General features: G+C 37.7%; 1 long non-coding RNA gene across 1 annotated transcript in view; it reads left to right on the forward strand.

Moving 5' to 3' along the window:
- LOC118017349 overlaps nucleotides 1-13,103 on the forward strand; it is a 70,849-nt gene extending 57,746 nt beyond the window's left edge. Inside the window, exons 2-4 of the long non-coding RNA XR_004681123.1 lie at nucleotides 3,852-3,983; nucleotides 10,276-10,404; nucleotides 12,048-13,103. This is a non-coding gene — a long non-coding RNA (uncharacterized LOC118017349). The remainder of the gene's footprint in view (nucleotides 1-3,851; nucleotides 3,984-10,275; nucleotides 10,405-12,047) is intronic.
- Nucleotides 13,104-20,166: the final 7,063 nt, after the last annotated feature.

Raw genomic sequence — 20,166 nt, forward strand, 5'->3', positions numbered from 1 at the left:
CCCAAAATATTGTACTATTCTATTTATTCATCACAAGTACTCTATAGGACAGGCACTATTCCATTTGACAAATGAGAAAACTGAGACACAGGGCTGGTAAATAATTGGCCTCGTTTCAGAGCCAGGATTGAACACTAGTGAAATCCCACCCCAAAGTTGTAATATTTTCACTTCGGCATTCCTGCCCAACAATCCATTTAACTCGGTTGAGTAAATGCAGATATGATGGTGTCTGGCAATCCTTGGGCTATAAATAACTCACAGATAGCTCTGACCATCGCAGCCAAATTTGAGGTAGGCGTCAAGGCACTTCATAGCACTTTTTGAACAGTCGGCTTTTACTGAGTTTTTTCCCCTGGCCTGGTGTACGACATTAATGCAGATTTTCACCCAATGCTTCTTAGTCTTTCTTATCCAACAGTTATTCCCTTTGCAGTACTTTGGTAGATTTTCTTGTGTGTCTAACGCAGATGAACTTGTGCTGGCCATTTCTCACTTAGCGTCTCTCCCCCTGCCTGGCGAGATCCCCTTGTATAACAGTCAGACCTGTAGCATCCCCTTTGATGCCGGCACCTGTCACTGAAAAGGCCTTCGATAAACGTAGATTGAGTGCATGTAGAGTAATCCGGAAAATGTCAAATTAGTATTACAGTGACTTCGCCAGACTATCGATTCTTCTTGTTAAACTAATATTGATTCTTCTTGTAAAATTTATATTTATCATCAAGGGATCAAGGTTCATGTAAGAAGTAGGTTTTCAATTATTGCACAAAGCAATTAAATATCCAGACCTGTGATGAATCAGGCTTACAAGTGATCTTAAAATGTGAAATATTGGGGTGTTTCCTGATTGCCAGAACTAGAGTATTTCTACTGGGAGTCCACTGTCGCATTTGTTACACCCAGAATAAAATCACTTGCTTAGCTTCCATGTATCATGTATCAAGGAAATCATTTTGATGCAGGAGCCATTCAGTTTCCATGTCTTGCGCCCTTTTCGGTTGTTCACTCAAAGCTCTCTATAGGCATAGATCACCCTAATGACTAAATAAGATGTTATATTGACAGCAAAATAAAACAAGTAAAGCCTGCTGTAAGAAACAAGTAGGTCTGCAACAATGTTTCTTCAATAATATCCTTAAGGTTTCCTTTTCTGTATCTCAACCCTACGCCTCCCTCCACCTCTACCAATAATAAAGCAGGTAAAGACAGAAAAACAAAAGCCCCTCAAAAATATTAATGCTAAATCGTAACACACCTAACAACAAAATATTTTCCTATCTCTAATGAATGAGTGGAGAGATAAGGAAAATTCCCAGTCTGCTAGTGATCAGAGTCTGAGGCTAGCCTAATATAAACTAATGTGTATGTTAAGTCTATAGTAATATAATGATCAGCATGCTTTGCCAACTTTAGAGTCTTGGACTTTTAACTAAAGCAGTTACTGTAAGATGATTTCATTTTTTTTTTTTTTTGACACTAAATTCTCAGGAAATTGAACTACACAAAAAGGATAAATCAATGTATTAAATAAAAATAAAGGGGTAGTTTAAATTTATAAGAATTGTTTTTAAAAATTCTGAGGAGCACCTCGGTGGCTCAGTCATTAAGCGTCTGCCTTTGGCTCGGGTCATGGTCCCAGGGTCCTGGGATCGAGCCCCGCATTGGGCTCCCTGCTCAGCGGGAAGCCTGCTTCTCCCTCTCCTGCTCCCCCTGCTTGTGTTCCCTCTCTTGCTGTGTCTCTCTCTGTCAAATAAATAAATAAAATCTAAATAAATAAATAAATAAATAAATAAATAAATAAATAAATAAATAAATAAATAAATAAATAAATAAAAATTCTGAGTTGTTTAGAGCTAGTGGTTTTGTAGTGGTCAACAAGGATTGTTACGGAAGCTGGATTGGATCGCCAGGCGGAAGAACCAAGCGGCACTCGGAGATCTTGGAGGATAGGAGGTTTATTTAATGCCGCGGGCTCAGAGGAGAGTGGTCTCCAAAGGTCTGAGCCCCGAGCACAAAGGGGGAAGTTTACACACTTCTACTTCCGCATACTTGGCACTTTTGGTGCGTGCACGAAGCGGGGCAAAGAAGGACCTGGAAGAGTCCCGGGGCAGGGGCTGGGACTCTTGCTGGCTCGGTGAGCCATCTTTAAGACACAGATTTCCCTTATCAGGATGAGTACTTAAATTAAACACACACACACACACACACACACACTTCTTAAACCTAAATTCTCTTAAAAGTAATTTGCTTAGGAAGAAAGCAAACTGCGGAGACTGAGAGTCTTGAGCCCAAAGAGGATGAGAGAGGATCAGTGAGGCAAGGAAGGGCTGCAAAGTCCAGCCTTCTCTATCTTCACATGGTGGTGGCAGCAGAAGAAAAGGGTTAGAGTCTAAGAGGCAGTAGCCATCGTTAGTGGAGGTAACTAAATGGTCTTAGTGGGAGAGGGGAAAGGAACAGTAAAAGAATAAATATGTATTTAATGAGTCTACTATGATCAAGACCCCATTTCAGAATGCTTAAAGCACTGCCACCGTAGGGTGCAGAAGAACAGAGGTTGAGTAACACTGATCAACCCCATTCCTTTATTCTATAGATGAAGACCCTTCACCATCCTGGAAAGATAATTCTCCAAAGAGCAAAGCCACTTAGTGGCTTATATTGGCATTAAAACCCAGGTCTCTTGGTCCCCATATTTTACCTACTATACCATAATGTTTCAGAGAATAGTTTTCTTAACGTTCTTACATTGAATGAATTTTGTGAAACTGGATTATTTCAACTTTCTGTTGCTAAATAACTTTTAAATGCTAGTGTGTTTTGTTAGTCATTGTGCTAAACTGATCAGGAGCAAAAAAGGAAAAAAGAAAAGAAAAAACAGAAAACCATGTCATGAAAAATGTAGCTCTTCTAGACAATGCTTACTAACTGGAGATAGCATACTTTACTTTAAAGTACCTGTAGACTTTTTATTGTTAAATTTAGAAGAATCACAAATACAAATCTTTGCCCTTATCTGAAACATTTTCTCGTTGGAGTAAAATTTTCTTGTGATCTTTTTGATCATATATCATCTGTCTCTAGCATTTCCAAGACAGCGCCTTTGCTGTATCAAATGTGACATAATCAGATTTTCACTAATTTGACCAATTTCAGCTTGGTTTTAATGAATAAATACCAGCTTTCTGGGCAAGGAATGATGATTGGAAGAATGAGTATTCCTTGGAGAAGAAATAACCCAAGCAAAGTACCAAGTTATGGATGCGGTGAATTGGAGTGAGGATTCATGGAAGTCTTGGAAGGCTCATACAATGGCCCCAGTGAAAGATGATCTGTAGAGAACAGTGAGAGTTGGGTAGATCAGAGAGATTCAAGAAATTTCTTGTCAAAGCACCTACCTGACTTAGGGATGAACTGGATGTGCGTAGTGAGAGAAAACGGAGAGCTATGGAGCATGACATCAAATTTCTAGCATGGAAAGCTGAGTGGCTAGTGATGCCTTAACTGAAATGTGAAAAGACTAGAAAAAGAAGCAGATTTGGATATTTAGACTATAGTTCTTGAGTGAATCCACATGTGTTTGTTTGGTTCAGCTGAAGTTTTAGATTTAAGGGTCCTTTGCATGTTGATGGTTTTGGTAGGCAGACTTCTAAGATGGCCCCCAATGATTCCTATCTGCTGGAATTCATATGCTGTGTAATCCTTCCCCTTGAGAGTGAACTGAACCAAGGATTTGCTCCTAACCACTATACTATTGCAAAGGTGATAGGATGGCACTTCCATAATTAGGTTAGAAAAAGTTCGACTTCCACTTGGCTAACAGATTTCTTCTCTTACTGGATTTGATGAAGCACTGAGGACAGCCTGCAGCCATTGGCTGGTGAGGAACTGAGGCCTTTTGTCCAACAACTCTTAAAGAACTGAATCCTGCCAGCAACCATGAGTATGAGCTTCAAAGAGGATTCTTCCCTAGGAAGCCTCAGGTGAGACTCCAACCCTGGCTAACACCTTGGTTGCATTCTTACAGGAGACCACAAAGCCAAAGACCCAACTAAACTAGAGCCAGATTTCTGACCCACAAAAATTATGAGATAGTAAATGTGGTGTGCTATTTTAAGCCACTAAGTTCTGAGGTAATTTGTTTCATAGCAATAGATAACTAATACAATGGTAGTTACAATCATGGGGACAAATGAGATTTAAAATAAAAAGAGTTGTCCCAAGACAAATCTTTGAAGGAAATCAAGAATATCTTTGGGCTTCTGCTCTCTCTTCATTACCATTGCTGAGTTTCCAGATTCTCAGTTCTTTTATCTGTCATCTATCCCTTTGTCAAAATGAAAATCAATCTGGCAAATTTATTCCCAGTAAAGTGTTTTTCATCATAATGTGCTAATTGAGAGTGCAGAATATTTGTATTTTAAGAGAGAAATCAAGGAGAACTACTCAAAGGCTAAAATATCTGGCACAGATATTTGTGAGTGAGAACTTGGCCCTACCCACACAGCCCCCTAAGTCATTCCACATGGGTGACTTCTTGCTATTCCTGAGTTTAAATATGAACTTTTATCTGCCCATGGAAATACTTAAATATAATTTTGTTTGATTCCAGTTTTAACATTGTGATTTAAGATTCTCAAGGGTGAGCAGAGTTTAAATTCATATCAAAACAAGGCCTTGAGTGAAGTACTTGCATGAGGTATCTTTTACTTTCCAGATTGATTTGGAAATTCAATGTTGACCCTGCCCAAGTGTTCATAGCAATATCAAGTGGCTTTTGCATTCTATCCAAAGGCAGGATGGCATAAATGAACCAGCAGAGCAAATGCTTTTTTTTTTTTTCTGATAAATTTTATTTGGTTTCCTGAAGTGTTTAATTACAATTCTTAGGTAGAATATCATATAGCATATTTTTTTCATAGTATACATTTGGGGACAGACTTCCCTGGAAATTTTTATTTCTCTGAAAGTAAATCAAAACATATTTCACTACTATGACTCTGTTTAGGGGAATATAAGCCCTAGAAAAGGGTCTGAATTGAAAAAGTGAGGAGAAATATGGTTTCCCCACTAATGCTAGCCCCTTTAGCAATGATACATACCAAGAAATATATGTGATACATATTTGATTATCTGCTAAATGACTATGCAGTAAAAGGAAATCAAAAGGAAAATCCAAATTGCCTAAAGGCATAAGACTTCATGGAGTAATAATTTCTCTACCACAATGTTAAGAATTTGCCACATTTTTATAAAAAAAAATATAAAATATTAGGGCACAAACTCTACAGAATAGTTTATAAAAACATCATTCACAAATCTATGACTTTTCCACCAGAGAGGCCCAAATAGTCATGAGTGGCACAACATTTATGCTTCCATGAATGTACCTACCAAAGAAGCAAAACCCTAACAGCTTTCAGGATTCTCTCTCAGGCCTTCAAAATTTGGATTTTTAGTTACTGGACCACAGAGGTTGTGATTCATAGTCTGAGAAGGGGTTCTAGGCCCGTGTGTTCTAGAATACCTTTTATGTGATTTTGTGCACATCCAAGGTTGAAGGACTACAAGTTCTTAGAATGTTTGAATGCAACTCTTTCTACTCCAGAAAATGCGTCTCAGTACTGAAGAGAGCAAACACCACAGGAGGTGTGAGAGGGTTACACATATGCAGATATTCAAACAACTTCTCTGTGAATTTATTCTGTGACGCTTGAATTTTCTCAACAAATCATGGACCAATGAAAAAGGTTAGAGTGTGGAGAAAGAGTAAAGACGTCATAAGGAAAATGTTGTTGGGGAAAACTATTTTCACTCACCCTAATGGAAGAGTGTCTTTCTCCTCATCTCAAGCCTTTCAAGGGGTAACAGGTTTCAAGAGAACCACTCTGACCGCTTTGAAATGTGTTCTCTGTAGTTGAGCCACACAGACAAATGATATATCATGCCTGAAATAGTTAAGCAGATGGTGGATAGGCTTAACTGCCAGACAATGTAGGGATGCAGAGAGAGTCTAACAACTGCCTTTAGACAGAATCAGCAGACTGCTGCTATGTGACCAGTGAGCTGCTCTCTCAGAGGTGGGCAGGGCAAAAAGGTCAGCTTGGGGTCACCTTGGGTACTATCCCATACAGCTCTTCTAGGGGCAAAAAGACCCCAGCCAAATAAGGCTGGATGTGGTAAGCTGGAAGCTGGCTTGAGTCTTGATGACTCTTCAGAAGAGAGATCAGTGGTTCATCTGCTGATGTCAAGGGAACCAAAGGAGGGCACAGGAACCCCCAAAAGTCCATGAAAGGACACTAGGAAGAGAAGAATCATCTGCTAGACCCAGAAAGCACAGTTGGCCAGGTAATGATGGTACAATTTCAAGTCAAAATTCTCCAACTCCCTCACTTCCATTTCTTATTTCTTATTTCTCCTTTCTGTGAACCTAAAAATCAGCAGCTAGCCAAACGGAGGGAGCTAACAAGTGAGGAGCGAAGGGTGATGTTATGGTTCAGGCTTGGAGAAAGGAAGGAAGGAAAAACCAGGCGTGGCCCCTTTCTACTGCAGACTTCCATATCTAAGGCTGGGAAAGTAAATCAAGTTCACAGCTTTTATTAATATAGGACCAGACATCCTATTTATCAATTTGAGACAATGTTCAACACATCGTCCATTAACTTTTTAATGGAAGACCTATTATATAAGAATGAAAGAAAAGTCATGGTGCCTATATCTATTTTCATCCCTGAAGGAATATCCTCACTGAATACATTTTGAATGGGCAGTGGGAGTAAAAAATAAGGTTGCCTCTTAACTATGTCATATGATATACTTATTGTTAAATTATATTTATTAACTTAACAGAGTGATATGATTACAGAAGAATAAAATGACCATGGAATTTCACCTAGAAATTCATACAGATATTCATATAGATAAGTATTCGGGATGACTTGTTAAAAAAAATAATGTCTGGATTGAAGACCATTTATGGAGCATTTTAATTTTCTATCCACTGAGACAGAACACTTTTTAATTTTCACCTATAATTTGTACTTACAGCCATCTCAATGCCTGTGGCTAATGAATCTGTAGTTGTTCGATAGAATTTACCCTGTGGTACTTAGATTATTTATTTAGTGTTCGTATATTTTCTTGAACTGGAAAGAATTTTAAGATGACTTTATAAGAGACTTTTATAATAAAACAGTAAAATCAAAATAGAAATGTGGGTTCAGTCCAGGGAAATATAAAGAGAAATTCAACCTGATAGAAAAGAAAAGCTCTGTGTATGTATATATATATATATATAGAGAGAGAGAGAGAGAGAGAGAGAGAGAGCCCATAACCACATACAGATGGTTAAGAGGCAAACCATTTATATTTCTTGTTCAGCTTCCTGGAGACCAAGGCCCAAGAAAAACTCACTGTATAATCTTCATTATCAGAAGTGTCATACCATACCTTCATGAATACTATGTTTTCCTAAGACTACTCTCAAAAAAAAAAAAAAATTCTCATTAAGTAGTCTCGTTAAGTGAGATCTATAAGTAATAAGTAAGAGATACCAATAGAAGTGACATAGAGACAAAGGCACCGGTAGCCCAGCTTTTTACCAAATCTCTGGCATCAAAATTTGCATTGTTCTTAGATAATGAATGAAAAAAAAAATATTGGTATATGTATTAGATTCCGGGGGCTGCTGTAACAAATGACCACCATCCTGATGACCAAAAATAACAAAAATGTATTCTCTCACACATCTGGAGACCAGAAGGCCAAAATCAGTTTCACTGAGCTGAAATCAGGTGTTCTTGGGGTCCTCCATCTTCCAAAAGATCTAGGGGAGAATCCATTCCTTGCTTCTTCCAGCTTTTGGTGAATGCCCATATTCCTCAGCTTGTGGCCACATCACTCTGCCTTCATTGTCACACTGCATTATTCTCTTCTGTGTAAAATCTCTATCTGCCTCCCTCTTACAAAGATACATGTGATTTAGGGCCCACCTTGATAACCTAAAATAATCTCCCAATCTCTATACCCTTAATTTAATCACATCTACAAAGACCTTTTTTTTCCTAATGTAAAGTAACATGCACAGGTCCCAGTGACTGTTTTGGGGGATCATTTTTGAGTCTACTACAACACATAAACAACAATAGATACATTACATAACATGCGGAATAAGATTTTGTATACACTCCTATACTTTGGATAAGAAACTGGCATTCAAAATCCAGAAATCATGTTGGATTTCAATAACATCTTCATTAATGTAATTAATTCTCACATCATTGCTAAAAGTAGAATTTTTAGGTCTCAGCAGTGAAAATAAAGTAGATTTCTGGAAGCGAAAAGATACTGGTGAAATGGTCTGTGTAAATGTGGGACCAGGTTATTATAAAATTCCATTACTCACAAATGCCTCTACTAAGAGTTCTACGTAAGGAAGGTAAATTTATTGCTATCCCTTTAGGATAGTAAAATCCAAAATAGCTCAATGTGGGCCTTAGCTCACCACAGAATTTTAATGCTAGACAGGATCTCAGCCCATCATCCTTACTTTTGAGATAAGGAAAGTGAGACTCAGCCAAATGCCTGCTCTTAGTTCCCAGAGCTCATAAGTGGCAGGGATCAGGACTAATACTTCCTCACTCCTGGTCCATGCTCTTTCCTTTGAGCTATGCAACTCTCTTTTCTGTTTGGTCATTTGCTGAAATAAAAGCTGGTTTTTACCATTCTTCTATGCAGGTGTCTTTGATCCTTAAAATTAAAGCACATTAATTCGAATTTAAGTCTTTATTTCTAGATTGAATAACATAAATACTCCTGTTGACCCCCTAGAAACAAAAGTCTGATCTGTAAAAGAGGGAATTTAGGAGGGCGGCCCTTAATAGTCAACCACTATTAGGTTAATTCAAAGGAGTTGGTTTAGTTAAGATTCAGCATAAACGAAAGGAGACAAAACCTGCAAATGCACTCAGTCCAGAAACATCTACAAGAAGCAGTGAGCAGGACTTAATCTGTAACAGCTGGGGAGGCTTCTATTTACAAATTAATTTAAGATGCAGAAATATTCTCTCTCACACCTAGTAAGTTGGTTTGTGCTTTTCTAAAAACTCACTGGCTATATATTATTTCTCATGAAGAGAGGCTTGATAAAAGGGCACAATGTCATGCTGATATCCTTTGTTAATCATTTGCTTTCAAGTTTACCAGGCAAGTTTAGCAAGGAGACAGTTGATTACATGACCTGCTCCTGTGTCTCTAACTGATGCCAGGAAGCTATTTGACAAATCCAGCTTTAAAAACCTGAGTGGGTGAGTGATTTTGAACAGATTTTGTTCCTGTAGTTGTTCATTACATAAAATACAGGCGACATTACAACATGGTCCAGATTTTTTCTCAGAGTATTACATATCGTGTTTAGATAGTTAGAACTCCCCGCTATTGTTTACTCATGTCAATATAAATTACTCTCTTCAAATGAACTCAGGTCACGTAAACTCTGGCTTCCCAGAACCAGAGCATGCTTTATTTTGGAGAGATGTGAATTTCACCTTATTCCTTGAAAATTGAAAAGTCAAATAACAAACAACTTTAGTGTTTGCAATCAATACCTGGTTCAGTAACTCCCTGAGATTGCTTGACTCCAGTGTGAGTTGCAGTGTTGGGAGTATTAAGGACCTGAAATCTTCTTTTGCTATCAACTCCAAAACCAAGATGAGCTGGAGTAGGGAGTTGCCTTTATTACAGGGGTCTGAAGAGGATCTCTGGTTTGTTTTATTTATTTTAAAGCCACAAGCCAATTCAAGGATGATGAATGGTGTCAGTTTGACAGCACCAAAGACTGAAATTCTTCATTTCTTCCAAGGTTTAGCAGGGCAATGACTACTGTTTCTTTTACAGTTTACCAGGTGAAGTGCATTAACCCTTACCTGGATAAGCGGATTCTAAAACTGTGGTATTGGGATCGTGATCTATTCTGACAATCCTTTTCTCCTGATAGCCCTTGTAAGTGTGAGGGTAGAGGTATAAAAAGAGATTCTTTTTACTTTTTAAGAGATTTTTTTTTTTTCAGTTGGAACTGAATAAAGCCTTCTGATTGAATTTATTCAGGTCAGCACAGTGATTGAAGGATAGGGCTGGTATGAATCTGACCCCAACAATGACTGTTCCACAGGCCCAATCTCAGATGGGGTTCAGATTTATTGACCTGAATTTGTCCAGATTGAAAGGAAGTCTCGGGGAAAGTTGACGCTTACATAATCTACCTTTCTACTTTAACAGAAACTTCCTCTGCTCTTTGATTGGCACCAATAGTGGTAATATGCGGGAATGGATATTTCTTGGTTGCTGAGGGACATCTGCGGAACAAGGAGAGAAAAAACTATCTTTCAGCTGGTCATTGCCATCCAGGTAATAATGACTTTTGATTGTTAATATACAATCTGGCTTCAAACGAGAATCATTTTGCCTGATTTGTTTTTCACTTATTCTTTCCCACAAGTAACTAGTTTACAGCATTTAAATATTTTCATTAAAATGATTATAGAAATGCAATGAAAGGATGAAAGACGTTATTTCATTATTTCTTATGCATTCTTTTCTTCAACTTTTTAAACATAATATATATATTTTATTTTTTTAATTTTTTATTGTTATGTTAATCACCATACATTACATCATTAGTTTTTGATATAGTGTTCCATGATTCATTGTTTGCGTATAACACCCAGTGCTCCATGCAGAACGTGCCCTCTTTAATACCCATCACCAGGCTAACCCATCCTCCCACCCTCCTCCCCTCTAGAACCCTCAGTTTGTTTTTCAGAGTCCATCGTCTCTCATGGTTCATCTCCCCCTCCGAGTCCCCCCGCTTCATTCTTCCCTCCTGCTATCTTCTTTTTTTTTTCTTAACATATATTGCATTATTTGTTTCAGAGGTGCAGATCTGTGATTCAACAGTCTTGCACAATTCACAGTGCTCACCAGAGCACATACCCTCTCCAATGTCTATCACCCAGCCACCCCATCCCTCCCACCCCCCCACTCCAGTAACTCTCATTTTGTTTCCTGAGATTAAGAATTCCTCAGCATAATATATATATTTTAAAAGAAGGTTACTAATAGAGACTGAAGCTGAGTCTATATAAATAATACTAAGAAGGTTTGAAGAACAATTATACCAATAAAATTTTGTTGAAATAATGACGCTGATTGAATTCATGGAATAACCACAATATAACGGTTGTTGCTAAAAGCTTTTGACATAATAATGAAAATACAGCTTGTTTCAAGGTATTTATAATCATCCTGCAGAAACAATAATACACTGGAAAAAAAAAAAAAAAAAACGGTTACAATGTGAAACAAACCTGAGTGTTACCATCAAATACTGCATGTCTTATGAAAATTAACCTCCTTTTATAGTGAATCGTTTTTAATACATAATTGTTAAATAAGGTGGCATGGACTTCAAATATTGCTGGAATTCAACTAAAGAAGAAATCAAATGAAGTATAGAGTATGTGAATTGTGAACTAGATTTGGGGAAAAAAGTATATTTTAAAAATAGGATGAAAAAATAATAAATAAATAAGAATAGGATTGGAGGAGGACATTGCCAATTAAAAAAATGCTATCAGATGGTCCAAGCATGGATTATATTGGAACAATGAGGCCTTCTCATTTCTCTAGTGGATGGAACACACTTTGAAATGACTTTAATGAATACCATTTTTCCCTTCATGCAAAACTTTCAAGAAGTGAAAAACTGAGTGATTGTTAAGATAATTTCAACCCATGTCAAAAAATAAAGTGAATTTTAACAAACTAAGTTGGAGGGGGAAAAAGAAAAAGACAAAACACAATTCCTTCTCTTAGAGGATTGAATTTTTGTGTTAAGATTTGCTGCTCACAGCATGACAGATTTTTTTTTAAATCTCTTTCTTGATTTAAAATGATGAAAGCTGAGTGAGAAATTTGCTTGAATTCATTAGACTAATATAACACTTCAGAGTTTACAAGTATAATCACTCACATTACTTATTTTATCCTAGACTGGAGAGAGGATGGCTGGTTCCAGTGTCACTACCATCGAGTGCTGTGACTTTGGCCTTTTATTTGTCTATTTCAAACTTCTTTTGAAGTTTAGTTTTCTTTTCTGTTATATGAAATGATGATAGCCCATCGAGTTGTAAATCCTTTAAAAACATGTGCTTGCTACAGAATCGGCACCCAAGCATTAGTCTCCTACGCAGACTGAGCATGGTCACCATTTAAATGATGGCAAAATCTGGAAAAAGTCCAGTACCTTGTCAAAGGCTTCACAAATGGACGACATAGACATAACAGTAGTCTTCAGATTTACCATCTTGCACTTTTTCTGCTGTGTGGTATAGCTTCGAATAATTTTTCATATGCTCATATTGATGGATGTGAGTCTCTAGATACATTTTTACCTCTATCTAACAAAGTCAACCTCACTTATGTATTTAAGTGGTATGTGTATCACTGTTAGGCCTCTTAAACAATGTATCCATGGGTTATGTGTCTCTGTGCTATTGTTGCTCAAAATCACAGATTAAATTTGGAGCACCTGGGTGGGGGGAAGGGCAATATTTTATATAAAAATAAGAAAACCACATATAAACCATACGTAATAATTCTATTTTTAATATAAAACAAAAAGTGTGCTTGCAGTTTTAGACCATACGTTTATATGTTTATATGATCATATGTTTATGTGAACATGTTTTCTGCTATGCATAATGGGTTGAAAGGAAGGTTTGATGAGCAATGAAATATCATGTTCAAGATCACAAAGGCATTTGTGTTCACAGAAAGTTACATTTTGCAGAATATAGGCTAGAAGTTGGTGTGGTATCTAACCCTCTCTTTATACTGTAATTTCTATATACTCTTATATCTACTCTTCCCCATTTCTCCTTCTCCATTTTGAATGAAGGAGTACTAAGTATAGCATGACCAAAGGCAACCTAAGGGAGGGGCGTAGAGGGAAGCAAGCCCAATAGGAAAATATGCATAGTGGTTTCCGTACTCTAAGGGACATGATTTTACTTAAGGTAAAATTAAAATTCTTAATTATAGGGGCGCCTGGGTGGCTCAGTTGGTTAAGCGACTGCCTTCGGCTCAGGTCATGATCCTGGAGTCCCTGGATCAAGTCCCGCATCGGGCTCCCTGCTCAGCAGGGAGTCTGCTTCTCCCTCTGATCCTCCCCCATCTCGTGCTCTCTCTCTCTGTCTCATTCTCTCTCTCAAATAAATAAATAAAATCTTTAAAAAAATAAAAAATAAATAAAAATAAAATTCTTAATTATATTAAATATTCTCATATCAGTGGCCTGTGTGTGGGATAAGTAAATTTTAAACTCAATCTTCTATACTGCTCTTCGTGGTGCTGGAGCTGGAGGTCTGTAAACTCATTTCTGCTTTATCTAGCTGGATCCCTGTTGGACTTTGCCAGTAGGGAGTGCTAGAGGGAGGGAGGCTGGAAAGCTAGAGGATGAAAAAAGACTTGCTGCTTTGTCTGCTTCCTGTTCTTGTCCCAGTGGACCCAGCAACACACCTTCTCCCTGCCAGTGACACTCGTTCGGTAAGCACAGTTAATTCCTATTTGCAGTTTTTCCAACATTCCCACTGTCTTGCGTTAAATCACTGATTTAGGCATTATTTCTTTTAAAATCATTTCCTAGTGCCTTGGTTATTATCACAAACAACAGTGACAGATGTTTGCTTGCTTTTATTTTTTTTTTCTCCAACTTGATCTCTGCCAGAAATCTCCAGATAAATCATACTATCTCTCATCTCTCCCCCAAGAATTCTAGATGGGTTGGGTAATCTCCTTTTGTGATTACTGGAAAGAGAATATTCAAATAATTAAAATAAAATTTGTCTCAACACTACAAGCCATGAGACCATGAGGTCTTATTTCAAACCCTGTTTCAATGTGTCCATATAAAATATTACTGAATGAAGTAATTAATTTGAGCTTGCAATTAAAAAAATTCTCTTGAGGGTTTCTATGGGATTAGAAACTATTTTTTTCATTTCCTTCACAGATGCAGCATAAAATGTACCAGAAAACTAAACCACTATACTTCTCACATCTGTTTTTCCTACTTTATATATCAAAAGTCTTCATTTTTTTCTTTTTCTTTTTTTTTTTCTCTTCTCTGTGTAATGCTCAAAAGGGCCTTGTGAAGCAAGTATTCTCAGTTTCCGACCATTTCATAGGAAATAAATACCCACAAGATGATTTTTAAAATATTTTTAAAGCTTTCATTTTGAAGATTTTTAATCTTCCAGAAAACTAGAAAGAGTTATATAATAATTTCTTATATACCCAATGTGATGGTTAATGTTATGTGTCTACTTGGCTGGGCCACAGTGCCCAGATATTTAGCCAATGTTATTTTGGATGTTTCTGAGAAGGTGTTTTTAGATGAGATTAACATTTAAATCGGTGGACTTTGAGTAAAGCAGATTGCCCTTTAAAATGTGGATGAGCCTCATCTAACCAGTTGAAGACCTAAATAGAACAAAAGACTGATCTCTTCTGAGCAGGAGGGAATTCTGCCGGCAGACAGTCCTCCCACTTCAACTCCAACAGTGGCTTTTCTCTGGTTTTCAGCCTGCTGACTCACCCTACGGATTTGGGACTTGCCAGCCTTCATAATCATGGAAACAAATTCCTTATTAACTATATATAATTTAGAATAACTATACTCACACACACATATATACCACACACACACCACACACACACATCTTATTAGTTCTATTTCTCTGGAGAACCCTAAAAAATACACCCATTATCACCATTAACAATTAGCAGTTTCTATATTTTCTTAATCTATTTTGTTTGTAATTATTTAAAGTAGATTCAGACATCATGACATTTTGTCCCTAAATTGTTCAGTACATTACCTCAGTAATCTCTGAAAGTAATATTTTCCCAAGAGAATGTCATTATCACACTTAACAAACTTAATAATTCTTTATATCAGTTAATACTTACTCCATCTTGAAATTCTCCCAATGGTCTAAAAAATATCTTGTTCAATCAAGAAGCCAATTAAAAACCAAACATTGTGTTGGGGTATGATGAGACATAATACTTTATAGGTGATAGTGTGTAGTTCATAATAAGAAGCACATAATGTCTGCATTATTAGTGGTGCTAACTTTAAACTCTGGTTCAAGAGAATAACAGCCTGATCTCTCCTGTGTAAAGTTACATCTTTTGCTTTCTGTTACCTGTAGGTAATCTTTGTGACTATATTTTGACACCCCATGAAGATCTGTAGCCATCTTTCATCTAGTGATTTTATCATCCATTAATGATCCTTACCTGAATCAAGTATTTTATTAGAGGTTGCAAAAAAATGTTAGCAGAACATCCAGTGATAATTTATTGTAGGATTACAGGAAAGCCCGTTCTATCTTCCATCTCCTAATTTGTTCAACTCTGAAGACTCCAGCATAGGATTTTTGGTTGTCATGGTTGCACTCAGTAAAATCAAGTAAAAGAGAATTGCTCTGGATGGAAGAGAGCCTACTTTATGGTCTGGTTTGCATAAGATGAGGAGAGTCTAAAAGACTAGTAATGCAAATATGGATCTTTGGAAGTCCCAACCCCCATATCACTTTAAAAAATTAGTTGGGATATATTATATGAAATTTTCTGTTAGAATGAGGAACAGATAATAGATGAATTTTATGCTCGGCAGTGCAAACCAAGGAGTTATTAACTTGGAATTTTTCCCCCAGATTTACTGAAGTATAATCGACAAATAATAGAATTTTTTTATAAAGACCTAATCAAATGACATTTAGTATATGCAACCTGCTCATTTAACACTATGTTTACCTATTGCTGTGTATTTTTATATGGTTTTTGGCAATTCTTAACCTTTTTTCTTCCCAGTTTTTTCTCATACTCACTTTGAATCACAGGTTCTAGAACTCTGAGTCTCACCTCTTCGGTATTCGATTTTCACCTTTTTCCTACCACTGTATAGCTTCTGCATATATCAGTTTTCCTTCAGCTTTACTAAGTCTGTGGCAAAGGAACACCCACTGAGGATAAATGGAAAAGATATTAAATTTAAGGGCTATGGGAATTTAGAAATTAACATTCTGATAGGAACAAGAAGATGCTGAGACAATCCTGGAAAAAAGCCAGTTCTCCCTAAGTTTGTGGTCTGTTCTAGTAAATTGTAGACATTTAATTAAGATCCCAATAGACTTTGAACTCAGAATACTTATTCAAACTCATTGTGAACCCTTTGAGGTTGACTTATTGCTAATATTTTTCCATTTTAGGGTGAGATTTCCCACTGACACTAACCAACACAACCTTAATGTGGATAAGTGGAATAGGAAGTTCAAGATCACTGAACTCTTGTAAAATGGCCTATTTATTGTTTTTACTTAATTCCTCAGACATGCTTTGTGGCTTTTTTTATTATTACTATTAGATTTTTAAGTTCTCTTTTCTATCCAGTGGCCCTAATCTTCCTAGGAAAATCTTGAACAACAGGGACAGCTGTTAAAAGAATGAGCTCACTAATTAGTTTCACATTGGAACGATAAATAGTGTAACAAGTAACTTACCTTATTGTTTATTTCTTAAGGGATAGTGTAGAAAATGTCCACTCATGACTTAATTGCAATAAAATAAATAGGGTTCGATCTGTATGCTTTGGTTGACAAATTTTCCAAGCGTAGAACAGTGCCAAATTAAAATAAGAACCTGTCTTCACAAGCTTGGTTGTTATTTATCTATCTAGTTATTCATCTTTTTCGTCTGAGAAAAATTCAGTGGTGAACAAATTATTCTCTTAAATCCAGGTGACATGCAACAGTCCGCTCCTTAAAGTATTCCAGCATTTGGTCTGCATGCCATTTTATCCTGGAAGTAATATATGAAACAGTATCTACTGAGACATGATAGGTTTCTGTAGATTCTAAATAAGGATCTGTACACTGAATCTAATTGTTCTATTTCAGTAATGGAGTTTACTCATTTTCCCTATTTTAAAAGTGACATGTTGCTTTCTTTAAATGTAGATGTCATTTTTTTCTTTGCATCTCAATTTTTCCTTTTCCTTCCTTCACTGAAGAACTTACTGGTCTGTTATGAACTGAATGTTGGTGTCCTCTCAAAATTCGTATATGGAAACCCTACCCTCCCGACACACACACACCCAGTATGATGGTAGTAGGACATAGGGCCTTTGGAAGGTAATTAGGATTAGATGAGATCTAATGAGTGGGATTAGTGTCCTTATAGGAGTTAACCAGAGAGCTTACCCCTCTCTGCTCTCTGCTCTGTGAAGATACAGCAAGAAGACAGCAGTCTACACCAGGAAGTAGGTTCTCACCAGACACTGGATTTTCAGGCACCGTAATCTTGGACTTCTGAGCCTCCAGATGAGAAAAAAAACAGATGTTATTTAATCCAGCCAGTCAAGGATAATTTGTTAGAACAGCCAGAACTAAAATTGTCTAAACTAAATAATCACACATCATACAAAAATAAAACTGTGTTTGAAAAATAATGCTGGTCACCTCCAATATTGCATATAAAACCACTCCACTTCATTTTACATTTTTACTTCTTACTCAAAAGATAGAGTGTTCTGCAATTCACAAATACGTCTTCTTTTTGGACAAACTTAAAATTGAATGCCTATTGGAGTTATTATGTGGTTCAACACAACTTTGCTTCTCATTTTTGCCTGGCACCAAAGTGGAGACAAACCCACAGCCAGTTCCTGGAGGGGACGAAACATGCCAACATTCATTTCTCTATGACCAGCACAAGCTACCTGGCATCCAACCCGGAAATCCTCAAGAACACCCAACTTTTTAGGCCTGCCTTCCTATGTTATGTCACTTCAATCAGAAAAAATTGAGGAAGAAAGTGAGATTAAGGGAAGCAGTAAGGAAGGGAGTGGTTGGGGAAAAAAGGAAAAAGACAATAGGTAGGAAGCATTTATAGTGGATTTCTGATTTTCTTTGCAATGTTCTCTAATGAAGTTCTGGAACAAAAGACCATTGTAACATGATGTACAATTGGTAAACTAGGCAAAAATAAGGAGTTTTACAGAGGGCATTATTAAAGTCCTCAAGCCAAATAAATAAAAACCAAGTAAAAATAAAATATTTTTATTGAATTTATTATTTTATTAAATGCATTACTAAATTCTAACAAATACTTGAGATACTAATTTCAAGCAGTCAAATAATTTTGACACGTTAACATGAGAAAACGTGTCGTATGTTCAGCCCCACCTGTAACACTTCGCTATAGAATAATTCAGGGGCTTTCCTTTGCTTTAAAATATTTTCCAAAGCAGTTTATCATACTGCCCTGTTTTCCTCCTGTTTCTTACATACAACCACTTTGCAGTTAAAAATAAGTTTTAAAAAGTTGTCTGTGGGGCGCCTGGGTGGCTCAGTTGGTTAAGCGACTGCCTTCGGCTCAGGTCATGATCCCGGGGTCCTGGGATCGAGTCCCGCATCGGGCTCCCTGCTCGGCAGGGGGTCTGCCTCTCCCTCTGACCCTCTTCCCTCTCGTGCTCTCTGTCTCTCATTCTCTCTCTCAAATAAATAAATAAAATCTTTTAAAAAAAAAAGTTGTCTGTGATAGACTCTTGCCTTTCTTTATAAGTAGGTAGATTAGATTAAATATAAACGGTATCCAATAAACCTGCAAATTGCTGAGTCACGCACAAACTCCTGTTGGCGTCTGCCCGTGTCTTTTGGTGATTCTGAAATAAAAAACTATTTCTGATGGGGAACTTTGCTATGTAAGAGAACTACGGGAGAAGATGGGATTAGTGGTAAACCAAAATGAAGATTCCAACTGATACCCCTCAAAGCCTGTTAACTGTATATTGTGTGGCAAAGCGTATTTTCCAAGAATGGCCACAGCAGTATTTCTTGTTCTGCAGAGCATTTTCAGATCCTTGTCATTTCCTCATCAAGAAGTAGAGGCTGGGGGCGCCTGGGTGGCTCAGCCGTTAAGCGTCTGCCTTCGGCTCAGGTCATGATCCCGGGGTCCTGGGATCCAGCCCCGCATCGGGCTCCCTGCTCAGCGGGAGGCCTGCTTCTCCCTCTCCCACTCCCGCTGCTTGTATCTCCTCTCTCGCTGTCAAATAAATAAATAAAATCTTTAAAAAAAAAAAAAAAGAAGAAGAAGTAGAGGCTGTTTTTCCTCCGCTTGACACGGAGTGGGACTTTATGAGTGAAATGTACCTCAAGTGATGCCGTGTGACTTTGAGGCTGGGTGGTCAGCCATGGTGTGGCTTCTGCTTGGCTCCTTTTCAGTCTCTCAGGACAGTCCCCTTTAGAACCTGACCGCTACATGGAGCTTTGTAGGTGTTCAGCTGACAGCTCCCGCTAAAATCCTAGACGGCTGCCACACGGGTTCTAGCTACACATGTGAGTAAGTGACTCCAGCGGCCAGGCTGCTGGCTGCCCCCGCTGGCCCTGAATGGAGCGGAGACAAGCTAGCCTGCTGAGCCTTGGCCAGTGGAAAACCTGTCAGCAAAATCAACGTTGTTTTGTTTGTAAGCCCCTCAGTGTTGTGGGTTTGTTATTGTTATGGACTGGACTGTGTCTCCCCACCCCCACCCCAATCCATAACTTTAAGCTCTCACTCCTAATATGACTATATTTGAAAGTAGGGCCTTTAAGGAAATAATTAAGGTTAAATGAGGTCATACAGGTGGTACTTTAACTCAATGGGACTGGTGTCCTTATAAGAAGAGGGAGAGACACCAGAGCTAGCGTGCGCTCGCTCTCTCTCTCTCTCTCTCTCTCTCCACTGATACACAAAGAAAAGACTGTGTAGACACAGTGAGAAAGTGAACTTCTGTAAGACAGGAGGAAAGGCTTCACAAGAAACTGATGTTGGCACCTTGATCTTGGACATCTAGCCTCCAGAACTGTGGGGAAATGAATTTCTGTTGTCTAAACCACCTTCTCTGTGGTATTTTGTTCTGGCAATCTGAGCAGACTAATACAGATTTGGGTAGTACGAAAAATATCTAAAAATGGGACAGACACAGAATGAAGGAAGGGGCAGAATGAAGGAAGGCTGTTGGAGTTCAAGTATTCTATGGGATGGGATGAGAGAACTCTCCAG

The sequence above is a fragment of the Mirounga leonina genome, unplaced genomic scaffold, assembly GCF_011800145.1.
Source record: "Mirounga leonina isolate KUSES-001 unplaced genomic scaffold, KU_Mleo_1.0 Mir_169, whole genome shotgun sequence".
NCBI lineage: Eukaryota > Metazoa > Chordata > Mammalia > Carnivora > Phocidae > Mirounga > Mirounga leonina.